Source organism: Oncorhynchus mykiss, chromosome 5 (assembly GCF_057628025.1).
Source record: "Oncorhynchus mykiss isolate SJ-2025 chromosome 5, ASM5762802v1, whole genome shotgun sequence".
In the NCBI taxonomy this organism is placed as follows: domain Eukaryota; kingdom Metazoa; phylum Chordata; class Actinopteri; order Salmoniformes; family Salmonidae; genus Oncorhynchus; species Oncorhynchus mykiss.
This window is the reverse complement of record NC_143026.1, coordinates 5149467-5162500: the sequence shown is the minus strand read 5'-3', so window position 1 is coordinate 5162500 and position 13034 is coordinate 5149467. Positions and strand designations below refer to the sequence as shown.

The 13034-nt window shown below is 38.5% G+C and overlaps 1 protein-coding gene across 4 annotated transcripts in view; it reads left to right on the top strand.

Annotated features, from left to right (window-relative positions):
- The window catches only part of LOC110524934 (uncharacterized), a 112650-nt gene that overhangs the window by 28168 nt on the left and 71448 nt on the right, over positions 1 to 13034 (top strand). For all 4 annotated transcript variants that reach the window (XM_090233607.1, XM_090233608.1, XM_090233610.1 and 1 more), the window contains exon 2: positions 3817 to 3934. The gene's annotated coding sequence lies outside the window, so the exon portion shown is untranslated. The remainder of the gene's footprint in view (positions 1 to 3816; positions 3935 to 13034) is intronic.

The window sequence follows — 13034 nt, the reverse complement described above, 5'->3', positions numbered from 1 at the left end:
CTGTGTTTTACCTCAGTTAGTTTGGTACCTCTACACGGTGTTTTACCTCAGTTAGTTTGGTACCTCTACACTGTGTTTTACCTCAGTTAGTTTGGTACCTCTACACAGTGTTTTACCTCAGTTAGTTTGGTACCTCTACACAGTGTTTTACCTCAGTTAGTTTGGTACCTCTACACGGTGTTTTACCTCAGTTAGTTTGGTACCTCTACACGGGGTTTTACCTCAGTGAGTTTGGTACCTCTACACTGGGTTTTACCTCAGTTAGTTTGGTACCTCTACACTGTGTTTTACCTCAGTTAGTTTGGTACCTCTACACTGTGTTTTACCTCAGTTAGTTTGGTACCTCTACACTGTGTTTTACCTCAGTTAGTTTGGTACCTCTACACTGTGTTTTACCTCAGTTAGTTTGGTACCTCTACACTGTGTTTTACCTCAGTTAGTTTGGTACCTCTACACTGTGTTTTACCTCAGTTAGTTTGGTACCTCTACACTGGGTTTTACCTCAGTTAGTTTGGTACCTCTACACTGTGTTTTACCCCAGTTAGTTTGGTACCTCTACACTGTGTTTTACCTCAGTTAGTTTGGTACCTCTACACTGTGTTTTACCTCAGTTAGTTTGGTACCTCTACACTGTGTTTTACCTCAGTTAGTTTGGTACCTCTACACTGTGTTTTACCCCAGTTAGTTTGGTACCTCTACACTGTGTTTTACCTCAGTTAGTTTGGTACCTCTACACTGTGTTTTACCTCAGTTAGTTTGGTACCACTACACTGTGTTTTACCTCAGTTAGTTTGGTACCTCTACACTGTGTTTTACCTCAGTTAGTTTGGTACCTCTACACTGTGTTTTACCTCAGTTAGTTTGGTACCTCTACACTGTGTTTTACCTCAGTTAGTTTGGTACCTCTACACTGGGTTTTACCTCAGTTAGTTTGGTACCTCTACACTGTGTTTTACCTCAGTTAGTTTGGTACCTCTACACTGTGTTTTACCTCAGTTAGTTTGGTACCTCTACACTGTGTTTTACCTCAGTTAGTTTGGTACCTCTACACTGTGTTTTACCTCAGTTAGTTTGGTACCACTACACTGTGTTTTACCTCAGTTAGTTTGGTACCTCTACACTGTGTTTTACCTCAGTTAGTTTGGTACCTCTACACTGTGTTTTACCTCAGTTAGTTTGGTACCTCTACACTGTGTTTTACCTCAGTTAGTTTGGTACCTCTACACTGTGTTTTACCTCAGTTAGTTTGGTACCTCTACACTGTGTTTTACCTCAGTTAGTTTGGTACCTCTACACTGTGTTTTACCTCAGTTAGTTTGGTACCTCTACACTGTGTTTTACCTCAGTTAGTTTGGTACCTCTACACTGTGTTTTACCTCAGTTAGTTTGGTACCTCTACACTGTGTTTTACCTCAGTTAGTTTGGTACCTCTACACTGTGTTTTACCTCAGTTAGTTTGGTACCTCTACACTGTGTTTTACCTCAGTTAGTTTGGTACCTCTACACTGTGTTTTACCTCAGTTAGTTTGGTACCTCTACACTGTGTTTTACCTCAGTTAGTTTGGTACCTCTACACTGTGTTTTACCTCAGTTAGTTTGGTACCTCTACACTGTGTTTTACCTCAGTTAGTTTGGTACCTCTACACTGTGTTTTACCTCAGTTAGTTTGGTACCACTACACTGTGTTTTACCTCAGCTAGTTTGGTACCTCTACACTGTGTTTTACCTCAGTTAGTTTGGTACCTCTACACTGGGTTTTACCTCAGTTAGTTTGGTACCTCTGGTCAGTTTACCATGCTGTTGATGGTCTGGTCAGTTTACCATGCTGTTGATGGTCTGGTAAAGTATACCATGCTGTTGATGGTCTGGTCAGTTAACCATACTGTTGATGGTCTGGTCAGTTTACCATGCTGTTGATGGTCTGGTCAGTTTACCATGCTGTTGATGGTCTGGTAAAGTATACCATGCTGTTGATGGTCTGGTCAGTTAACCATACTGTTGATGGTCTGGTCAGTTAACCATACTGTTGATGGTCTGGTCAGTTTACCATGCTGTTGATGGTCTGGTCAGTTAACCATTCTGTTGATGGTCTGGTCAGTTTACCATACTGTTGATGGTCTGGTCAGTTTACCATGCTGTTGATGGTCTGGTCAGTTTACCATGCTGTTGATGGTCTGGTCAGTTTACCATGCTGTTGATGGTCTGGTCAGTTTACCATGCTGTTGATTGTCTGGTCAGTTTACCATACTGTTGATGGTTTATACATTTTTAAAGATTATTTTAAAGATGATTCAAGTTTAAATGACCACATTTACCAGATTTCCATGGATGACCTGTTATTTCCAGTATTAACACAGCTTCCGATAACGTTATTGAGTTACCTGTAGCTTAGCAACCCTAGTGACAGCTGTTGAAATACGTTTTATGGATTGATTGTAAGGATTCTGTTCTACCAAGATGGGGACCTAGTTCTGTACCTAGACCCCATAAAGATATCTAAAGGTCAATGACATTGATTTGGATTTTGATATCTGTTTATTATTATGAATTATCATGTTGCTACTTGAGGTATTTTGTTGTTGTTGCTTTGTAACATTCCAAACCTCATTGTTCCTCACGAGAAAATGTCCTGCTTGCGTACCTGCATCAACAACAGTAACTCCTGATTGGTTTCAGACTAATGTCCTGCTTGTGTACCTGCATCAACAACAGTAACTCCTGATTGGTTTCAGACTAATGTCCTGCTTGTGTACCTGCATCAACAACAGTAACTCCTGATTGGTTTCAGACTAATGTCCTGATTGCGTACCTGCATCAACAACAGTAACTCCTGATTGGTTTTAGACTAATGTCCCAAACTTTTATATGTATCCACACCTTGCTGTGTTTCGGTCATTACAAATGGGTGCGTCTGGAATGGGTGTGTCTCGAAATGGGTGTGTCGGGAATGTGTGTGTCTGAAATGGGTGTGTCTGGAATGTGTGTGTCTGAAATGGGTGTGTCTGAAATGGGTGTGTCTGAAATGGGTGTGTCTGGAATGGGTGTGTCTGGAATGGGTGTGTCTCGAAATGGGTCTGTCTGGAATGGGTGTGTCTGAAATGGGTGTCTGAAATGGGTGTGTCTGAAATGGGTGTGTCTGGAATGTGTGTGTCTGGAATGTGTGTGTCTGAAATGGGTGTGTCTGGAATGGGTGTGTCTCGAAATGGGTGTGTCGGGAATGTGTGTGTCTGAAATGGGTGTGTCTGGAATGTGTGTGTCTGAAATGGGTGTGTCTGAAATGTGTGTGTCTGGAATGGGTGTGTCTGGAATGTGTGTGTCTGAAATGTGTGTGTCTGGAATGTGTGTGTCTGAAATGGGTGTGTCTCAAATGGGGAATGGGTGTGTCTCGAAATGGGTGTGTCTGGAATGTGTGTGTCTGAAATGGGTGTGTCTGGAATGTGTGTGTCTGGAATGGGTGTGTCTGGAATGGGTGTGTCTGGAATGTGTGTGTCTGGAATGTGTGTGTCTGGAATGTGTGTGTCTGGAGTGGGTGTGTCTGGAATGTGTGTGTCTGAAATGGGTGTGTCTGGAATGGGTGTGTCTGAAATGGGTGTGTCTGAAATGGGTGTGTCTGGAATGGGTGTGTCTCGAAATGGGTGTGTCTGAAATGGGTGTCTCTCGAATGTCACCCTATTCCGGATTATAGAGTTAATCAATTTACTTGTGTGTCCTTTGTCTGACACAACTTTTGTCGTTTTTAAAGAATGTCCCTGGTGTCCATGGTAACACCAGGCAATGGGCCAGTATATCTGACCTCTGACCTTGTGTTTCCATCAGCCAATAGGGGCTCAGAGAGAGACCAGAGAGATATCAACCACCTTCACTGGTACAGCTGACTGAACTACTGGGGGACAAAGTGAACACACTCTGAAAGACTGTCTCACTAGACGAACAGGTAACCTGACACACACACACACACACACACACACACACACACACACACACACACACCTGAACAGCACAGTAAATACCACGTATCTTTTTAACTGTTCTTGAAAGACAACCAAACGTTACTTTCCCTGGCTGATAGCTATCTTGTTTTGGGGTTACTGGCCTCTTGGTTACCATCAGACAGACATGTCCACAGAGAGGGATAACAGTTGTCTGGTTACCATCAGATAGACATGTCCACAGAGAGGGATAACAGTTGTCTGGTTACCATCAGATAGACATGTCCACAGAGAGGGGTAACAGGGGTCTGGTTACCATCAGACAGACATGTCCACAGAGAGGGGTAACAGGGGTCTGGTTACCATCAGACAGACATGTCCACAGAGAGTGGTAACAGGGTTCTGGTTACCATCAGAGAGTGGTGACAGGGGTCTGGTTACCATCAGAGAGGGGTAACAGGGTCTGGTTACCATCAGACAGACATGTCCACAGAGAGTGGTAACAGGGTTCTGGTAACCATCAGAGAGTGGTGACAGGGTTCTGGTTACCATCAGAAAGGGGTAACAGGGTTCTGGTTACCATCAGAAAGGGGTAACAAGGTTCTGGTTACCATCAGAGAGGGGTAACAGGGTCTGATTACCATCAGACATGTCCACAGAGAGGGGTGACAGGGGTCTGGTTACCATCAGTGAGGGGTCACAGGGGTCTGGTTACCATCAGAGAGGGGTGACAGGGGTCTGGTTACCATCAGAGAGGGGTGACAGGGGTCTGGTTACCATCAGAGAGGGGTAACAGGGTCTGATTACCATCAGACATGTCCACAGAGAGGGGTGACAGGGTTCTGGTTACCATCAGAGAGGGGTCACAGGGGTCTGGTTACCATCAGAGAGGGGTGACAGGGGTCTGGTTACCATCAGAGAGGGGTGACAGGGGTCTGGTTACCATCAGAGAGGGGTAACAGGGTCTGATTACCATCAGACATGTCCACAGAGAGGGGTGACAGGGGTCTGGTTACCATCAGAGAGGGGTCACAGGGGTCTGGTTACCATCAGAGCGGGGTGACAGGGGTCTGGTTACCATCAGAGAGGGGTAACAGGGTCTGATTACCATCAGACATGTCCACAGAGAGGGGTGACAGGGGTCTGGTTACCATCAGACAGACATGTCCACAGAGAGGGGTAACAGGGGTCTGGTTACCATCAGACAGACATGTCCACAGAGAGTGGTAACAGGGTTCTGGTTACCATCAGAGAGTGGTGACAGGGGTCTGGTTACCATCAGAGAGGGGTAACAGGGTCTGGTTACCATCAGACAGACATGTCCACAGAGAGTGGTAACAGGGTTCTGGTAACCATCAGAGAGTGGTGACAGGGTTCTGGTTACCATCAGAAAGGGGTAACAGGGTTCTGGTTACCATCAGAAAGGGGTAACAAGGTTCTGGTTACCATCAGAGAGGGGTAACAGGGTCTGATTACCATCAGACATGTCCACAGAGAGGGGTGACAGGGGTCTGGTTACCATCAGTGAGGGGTCACAGGGGTCTGGTTACCATCAGAGAGGGGTGACAGGGGTCTGGTTACCATCAGAGAGGGGTGACAGGGGTCTGGTTACCATCAGAGAGGGGTAACAGGGTCTGATTACCATCAGACATGTCCACAGAGAGGGGTGACAGGGTTCTGGTTACCATCAGAGAGGGGTCACAGGGGTCTGGTTACCATCAGAGAGGGGTGACAGGGGTCTGGTTACCATCAGAGAGGGGTGACAGGGGTCTGGTTACCATCAGAGAGGGGTAACAGGGTCTGATTACCATCAGACATGTCCACAGAGAGGGGTGACAGGGGTCTGGTTACCATCAGAGAGGGGTCACAGGGGTCTGGTTACCATCAGAGCGGGGTGACAGGGGTCTGGTTACCATCAGAGAGGGGTAACAGGGTCTGATTACCATCAGACATGTCCACAGAGAGGGGTGACAGGGGTCTGGTTACCATCAGAGAGGGGTCACAGGGGTCTGGTTACCATCAGAGAGGGGTGACAGGGGTCTGGTTACCATCAGAGAGGGGTGACAGGGGTCTGGTTACCATCAGAGAGGGGTGACAGGGGTCTGGTTACCATCAGAGAGTGGTGACAGGGGTCTGGTTACCATCAGAGAGGGGTAACAGGGGTCTGGTTACCATCAGAGAGGGGTAACAGGGGTCTGGTTACCATCAGACATGTCACAGAGAGGGGTAACAGGGTCTGGTTACCATCAGAGAGGGGTAACAGGGTCTGGTTACCATCAGACAGACATGTCCACAGAGAGGGGTAGGGTGGGTGCACCTGGTCTGGTCTGTCTGACCTGGTCTGGTTTGTCTGCACCTGTTCTGGTCTGTCTGCTCCTGGTCTGGTCTGTCTGCACCTGGTCTGTCTGGCTGTGGGTGCACCTGGTCTTGTCTGTCTGCACCTGGTCTGGTCTGTCTGCACCTGTTCTGGTCTGTCTGCTCCTGGTCTGGTCTGTCTGCACCTGGTCTGTCTGGCTGTGGGTGCACCTGTTCTGGTCTGTGTGCACCTGGTCTGGTCTGTCTGCACCTGGTATTGTCTGTCTGCACCTGTTCTGGTCTCTGTGCACCTGGTCTGGTCTGTCTGCACCTGGTCTGGTCTGTCTGCACCTGTTCTGGTCTGTCGGCACCTGGTCTGGTCTGTCTGCACCTGTTCTGGTCTGTCGGCACCTGGTCTGGTATGTCTGGAAGGTTGGGATCCACCCACAACTGGGGAAAGCTATTTGAAATGATGTCATCTTTATTCTCCCTAGGCAATGTCTCACCTAGTTTTCACTTAGGGCAGTGCCATTTCAAACCGTTTCCCCCGACCAGGACACGCGTGCTCCCTCAACAACAGACAACAGACTGTTTCTAAAGACACTCACAGTGACTCAATCTAGCATGATAAACGTTGATTTGATTTTGATGCTGATTGATGTCTGTGCTCTACAGTTAGTGAAAATGGGTCTGAGAGATCTGGCTCTGTTGAAGTGTGCTGGAATGTTTAAGTCAAAATGTATGAGTTTATTCAGTTGCAAACCAAAATCTCTGTATTCGGAATGAATACAAGGCCTCCCTGCTTTCATTGTTCTTTATAGCCGCGCTGTCGATAAAGACTGGGATTTCATCTCACACACCAGACTTTACGTAGAATTTGCAGTAATCAGAGTCACACGTGTCTGGTGCGATGACTTTATGTTTGGCGAAATCCATCTTTATTAGCCCTGAGTGATTAGTGTCTTTTGAGGTCGGTTCCGTTTCAGTTCGATTATTTAAAAAAATAATCTGAATTTCTATTTTGGTTTAGATTTTTTTTTTTACATTAAATGCACTATGCAGTATTTGTGTTGAATGATGTAACAACACAAATAAAACAATGAATTAAAGTTCCATGACTGTTCATTACTGCTGATCTCTTATTAACCATCATTTATTCACATGACTTTACTTTAATCAAATAGTTCAGTTGTTGTGTATATTACATTAGTTATATATATATATATATATCACATGAGTTATATATTTAATATATTACATTAGTTTTATATATATAATATATTATATTCGTTATATATATATATATATATAAATATAATATATTACAGTAGTTATATATATAATATATTACATTAGTTATATATATATATATATTACATTCGTTATATATATATATAAATATATTACATTAGTTTTATACATATATAAGATATTACATTAGTATTATATACATAATATATAACATTAGTTATATATATAATATATTTCATTAGTTATATATAAGATATTACATTAGTATTCTATATATAATATATAACATTAGTTATTTATATATATATATAATATATTACATTAGTTATATATAAGATATTACATTAGTATTATATATAATATATACCATTAGGTAAATATATAAAATGTATTACATTAGTTATATATATATATATCATATATTATATTAGTTTTATATATATATATAAGATATTACATTAGTATTATATATATAATATATAACATTAGTTTTATACATATATAATATATTACATTGGTTTTCTATATATATAAGATATTACATTAGTATTATATATATAATATATAACATTAGGTATATATAATATATTACATTAGTTATATATATAATATATTACATTAGTTATAAATATATAAAATATATTACATTAGTTATATATATATATAATATATTACGTTAGTTTTATACATATATAAGATATTACATTAGTATTATATATATAATATATAACATTAGTTATTTATATATATATAATATATTACATTAGTTATATATAAGATATTACATTAGTATTACATATATAATATATACCATTAGTTATATATATATATTTATTATATATTACATTAGTTATATATATATATAAAATGTATTACATTAGTTATATATATACATATCATATATTATATTAGTTTTATAAATATATACGATATTACATTAGTATTATATATATAATATATAACATTAGTTTTATACATATATAATATATTACATTAGTTTTATATATATATATAAGATATTATATTAGTATTATATATATAATATATATTACATTAGTTATATATAAGATATTACATTAGTATTATATATAATATATACCATTAGTTATATATATATTTATAATATATTACATTAGTTATATATATATAAAATGTATTACATTAGTTATATATATATATAATATATATTACATTAGTTATATATATATCATATATTCTATTAGTTTTATAAATATATAAGATATTACATTAGTATTATATATATAATATATAACATTAGTTTTATACATATATATATATATACACCATTATATACCATATATATATAATATATTACATTTAATTGAATATATTACATTTAATTTATTTAATTCCAAGTCATCATCTCATCTGTGTAGAGCTGCTGTCTGACAAAATCACTATTTTAGTAGTTCCTGAAAGCAACCTTTCTCCATGTATCCCCTCTTGATCGCACATTCTTCTGTCTATTACATAGCAGGCTTAAAAGAAACACAGACCGAACAAGCAATGGATTATGGTTGTTGTAGTTAATTAGCACGTTTTCTGCTCTAAATTACGTAGAACATTGGTCTGTTGGAAACTACAACTCCCTAGTACATCGCACAGTGTATCCATTATCTGATTTATCTCTAGAGAAAAACTGTGCAATGTGCACATTGAGCAAAACATATTTTTTTATAATAATAATAATGAAATGTAATTCAAATAATTGAACCTACTTAGGTCAATGAGTTGTTTATAAAATGGAAAAATAAGCAACATTTTAATTTCAGCACTAAAATTTATTCAGGTATTGTGTTAAAAATAATAAAAACACAACACTATGCCAATGCACATGAATCTAAAAGTAGCGTAAAGAGTCCTTCGCATTGTCGGGTACTAGGTACTGGTACTGTCGGGTACTAGGTACTGGTATTGTCGGGTACTAGGTACTGGTACTGTCGGGTACTAGGTACTGGTATTGTCGGGTACTAGTGGGTAACTAGCCCCCTAGGGAAACTGCCCCCCCCCCCCCCCTCCGTAATTCACATTAAGACCACAACATAATCACAAAATTATTTCCCCCACATTTTCCCTGGCTGCCACTTTTCTGTCTCAACAACAACAATGTCCTCCGTGTCATCACAACTTTTTGAGAAATTTTAACAAAACGATTTTGTATACCACAAAATCGTTTTGTTAAAATTTCTCAAAAAGTTGTGATGACACAGAAGACATTTTGTCAGAAAAGTGGCAGCCAGGGAAAATGTTGGGGAGATCGATTTTTTTTACATTTTGAAAACGTAGATATATTTCAATGAAGTTAGAGCTATATATTTGTTTTAAATATACAAGTAGGAAAGACTTATGATAAGTAATCCCCTTTACTCCCCCCCCCCCCCCCCCCCCTTATGGTTATGAATGTGTTTCTACCTGTCATTTAGACAATGACATGTCCGGTTAGCGCTGGTTTAGGCTAATTTGCTAGCTAGAAGCTTCACTAGCAGTAAATGCTAGCCAGCTAGCTAGTTAGCATAAGCTGCTAGGAGTGCTAGCTAACAACCTTACGACCAGATCGTCTGAGGTAAAATACATTAAAAAAATATAACGTAACTGAATTGCAGTTGTAAATGTTTCCACTAGTGGCTGATAGCTTTACAGTTAAAGCTACTTTATAGCCTTTTAGATATTTTACACAGCATTTAATGTCATATAGCTAAATAGCTAGCTACATTTTTAAGAGAGAGCTTTTCAATTGGCATCTTTTCCCCTGTTTTCAGTTAGAAGTGGGAATTAGGTGTGAGCAGTGCAGGAGGAGGGCTCATGAGTTGTGTTCCAATTTTACTGGGGATAACTTTATTTGTGACCTATTTACAAATGACAAATTAGAAGATGAGTTAAGTGTATGAAAAGCTATAATGTGTAGGCCTAATGTTCTACCTGTACCTTTATATCTAGCCACTGTGGAACGTTAGAACATTTCCATAGACAACCACTGTATTATATTACTGTATTATACCACTGAATTATATTACTGTGTTAAACCACTGTATTATATTACTGTATTATACCACTGTATTATACCACTGTATTATATTACTGTATTATATTACTGTATTATACCACTGAATTATATTACTGTATTATATTACTGTATTATACCACTGTATTATACCAAAGTATTATATTACTGTATTATACCACTGTATTATACCACAGTATTATACCAAAGTATTATATTACTGTATTATACCACAGTATTATACCATAGTATTATATTACTGTATTATACCACTGTATTATACCAAAGTATTATATTACTGTATTATACCACTGTATTATACCACAGTGTTATACCATAGTATTATATTACTGTATTATACCACTGTATTATATTACTGTATTATACCACTGTATTATACCACTGTATTATATTACTGTATTATATTACTGTATTATACCACTGTATTATACCACTGTATTATATTACTGTATTATACCACTGTATTATACCACTGTATTATATTACTGTATTATATTACTGTATTATACCACTGTATTATACCACTGTATTATATTACTGTATTATACCACTGTATTATACCACTGTATTATACCACTGTATTATATTACTGTATTATATTACTGTATTATACCACTGTATTATACCACTGTATTATATTACTGTATTATACCACAGTATTATACCATAGTATTATATTACTGTATTATACCACTGTATTATATTACTGTATTATACCATAGTATTATACCACTGTATTATACCACTGTATTATATTACTGTATTATATTACTGTATTATACCACTGTATTATATTACTGTGTTATATTACTGTATTATACCACTGTATTATACCACTGTATTATATTACTGTATTATACCACTGTATTATACCACTGTATTATACCACTGTATTATATTACTGTATTATACCACTGTATTATACCACTGTATTATACCACTGTATTATACCACTGTATTATATTACTGTATTATATTACTGTATTATATTACTGTATTATACCACTGTATTATATTACTGTATTATATTACTGTATTATACCACTGTATTATACCATAGTATTATATTACTGTATTATATTACTGTATTATACCACTGTATTATACCACTGTATTATACCACTGTATTATACCACTGTATTATATTACTGTATTATATTACTGTATTATACCACTGTATTATACCACTGTATTATATTACTGTATTATATTACTGTATTATACCACTGTATTATACCACTGTATTATATTACTGTATTATACCACAGTATTATACCATAGTATTATACCACTGTATTATATTACTGTATTATAATACTGTATTATACCACTGTATTATATTACTGTATTATATTACTGTATTACACCACCTACACTCCCTCTACTTGGTGATCACCTGATGTGGATCGTGGATGTGCTGCTGGGTGGGGCTTCAGAGCTGCCAATAGAACAGGACAAAACCTGACTAACGGCTTTCAGACTGGTACTTGGAACGCTGATAATTAATGTAAATGATTTTCAAAGCACTTACCTGCATTAAATATATTTTTCTAAGTATAGGTTTGGGACCAGTTACCTGGCATGACCCTCCCTAAATGACAGAAACCAAAACAACATACCGTTTTTACGTGACTTTATATTCATTGTAGGTATTTTATTGATACATTGAAAAATCTTCACAATGATGAAAAGGTGTTTGCCAATCCTTTTAGCAAGTGATCACCTGATGTGGATGTGTGATGCATCCCAGACATGGCAAGTTCAATAATAAACGGGGCCTGGGGGTGTTCCCGTTCCACAATCATGCTGTCATGGCAGGTAGCCTTGTGGTTAGAGTGTTGGGCCAGTAACCGGAAGGTTGCTGTGATCGCTTCCCTGAGTTGACAAGGTAAACACTCTGCTTGTTCTGCACCTGAACAAGGCATATAGAAATACATATATTTAAGAAGAGATATCGTCCCGAATGAGAGAAAAATGGTTCCCCCGTTCCTATATCCAATGACAGAGATAAATGGAATATTTGAAAACATCGTACAGAAAGACCAAGGCCTATGATTTTTTAAATTTAACTAGGCAAGTCAGTTAAGAACAAATTATTATTTCCAATGACGGCCTAACGGGGAAACATTGTAAATAATTGTCATTGTAAGTAAGAATTTGTTCTTAACTGACATGCTGGAACCACTTATAAACATGGCTCATGGCACAAACAATGACACCACCAAGCCATGACACCACTACACCATGACACCATGCCACCACCACACCATGACACCATTACACCACCATGACACCACCACACCATGACACCACCACACCATGACACCACTACACCATGACACCACTACACCACTACACCACCACACCACTACACCATGACACCACTACACCATGCCACCACCACACCATGACACCATTACACCACCATGACACCACCACACCATGACACCACTACACCATGCCACCACCACACCATGACACCATTACACCACCATGACACCACCACACCATGACAC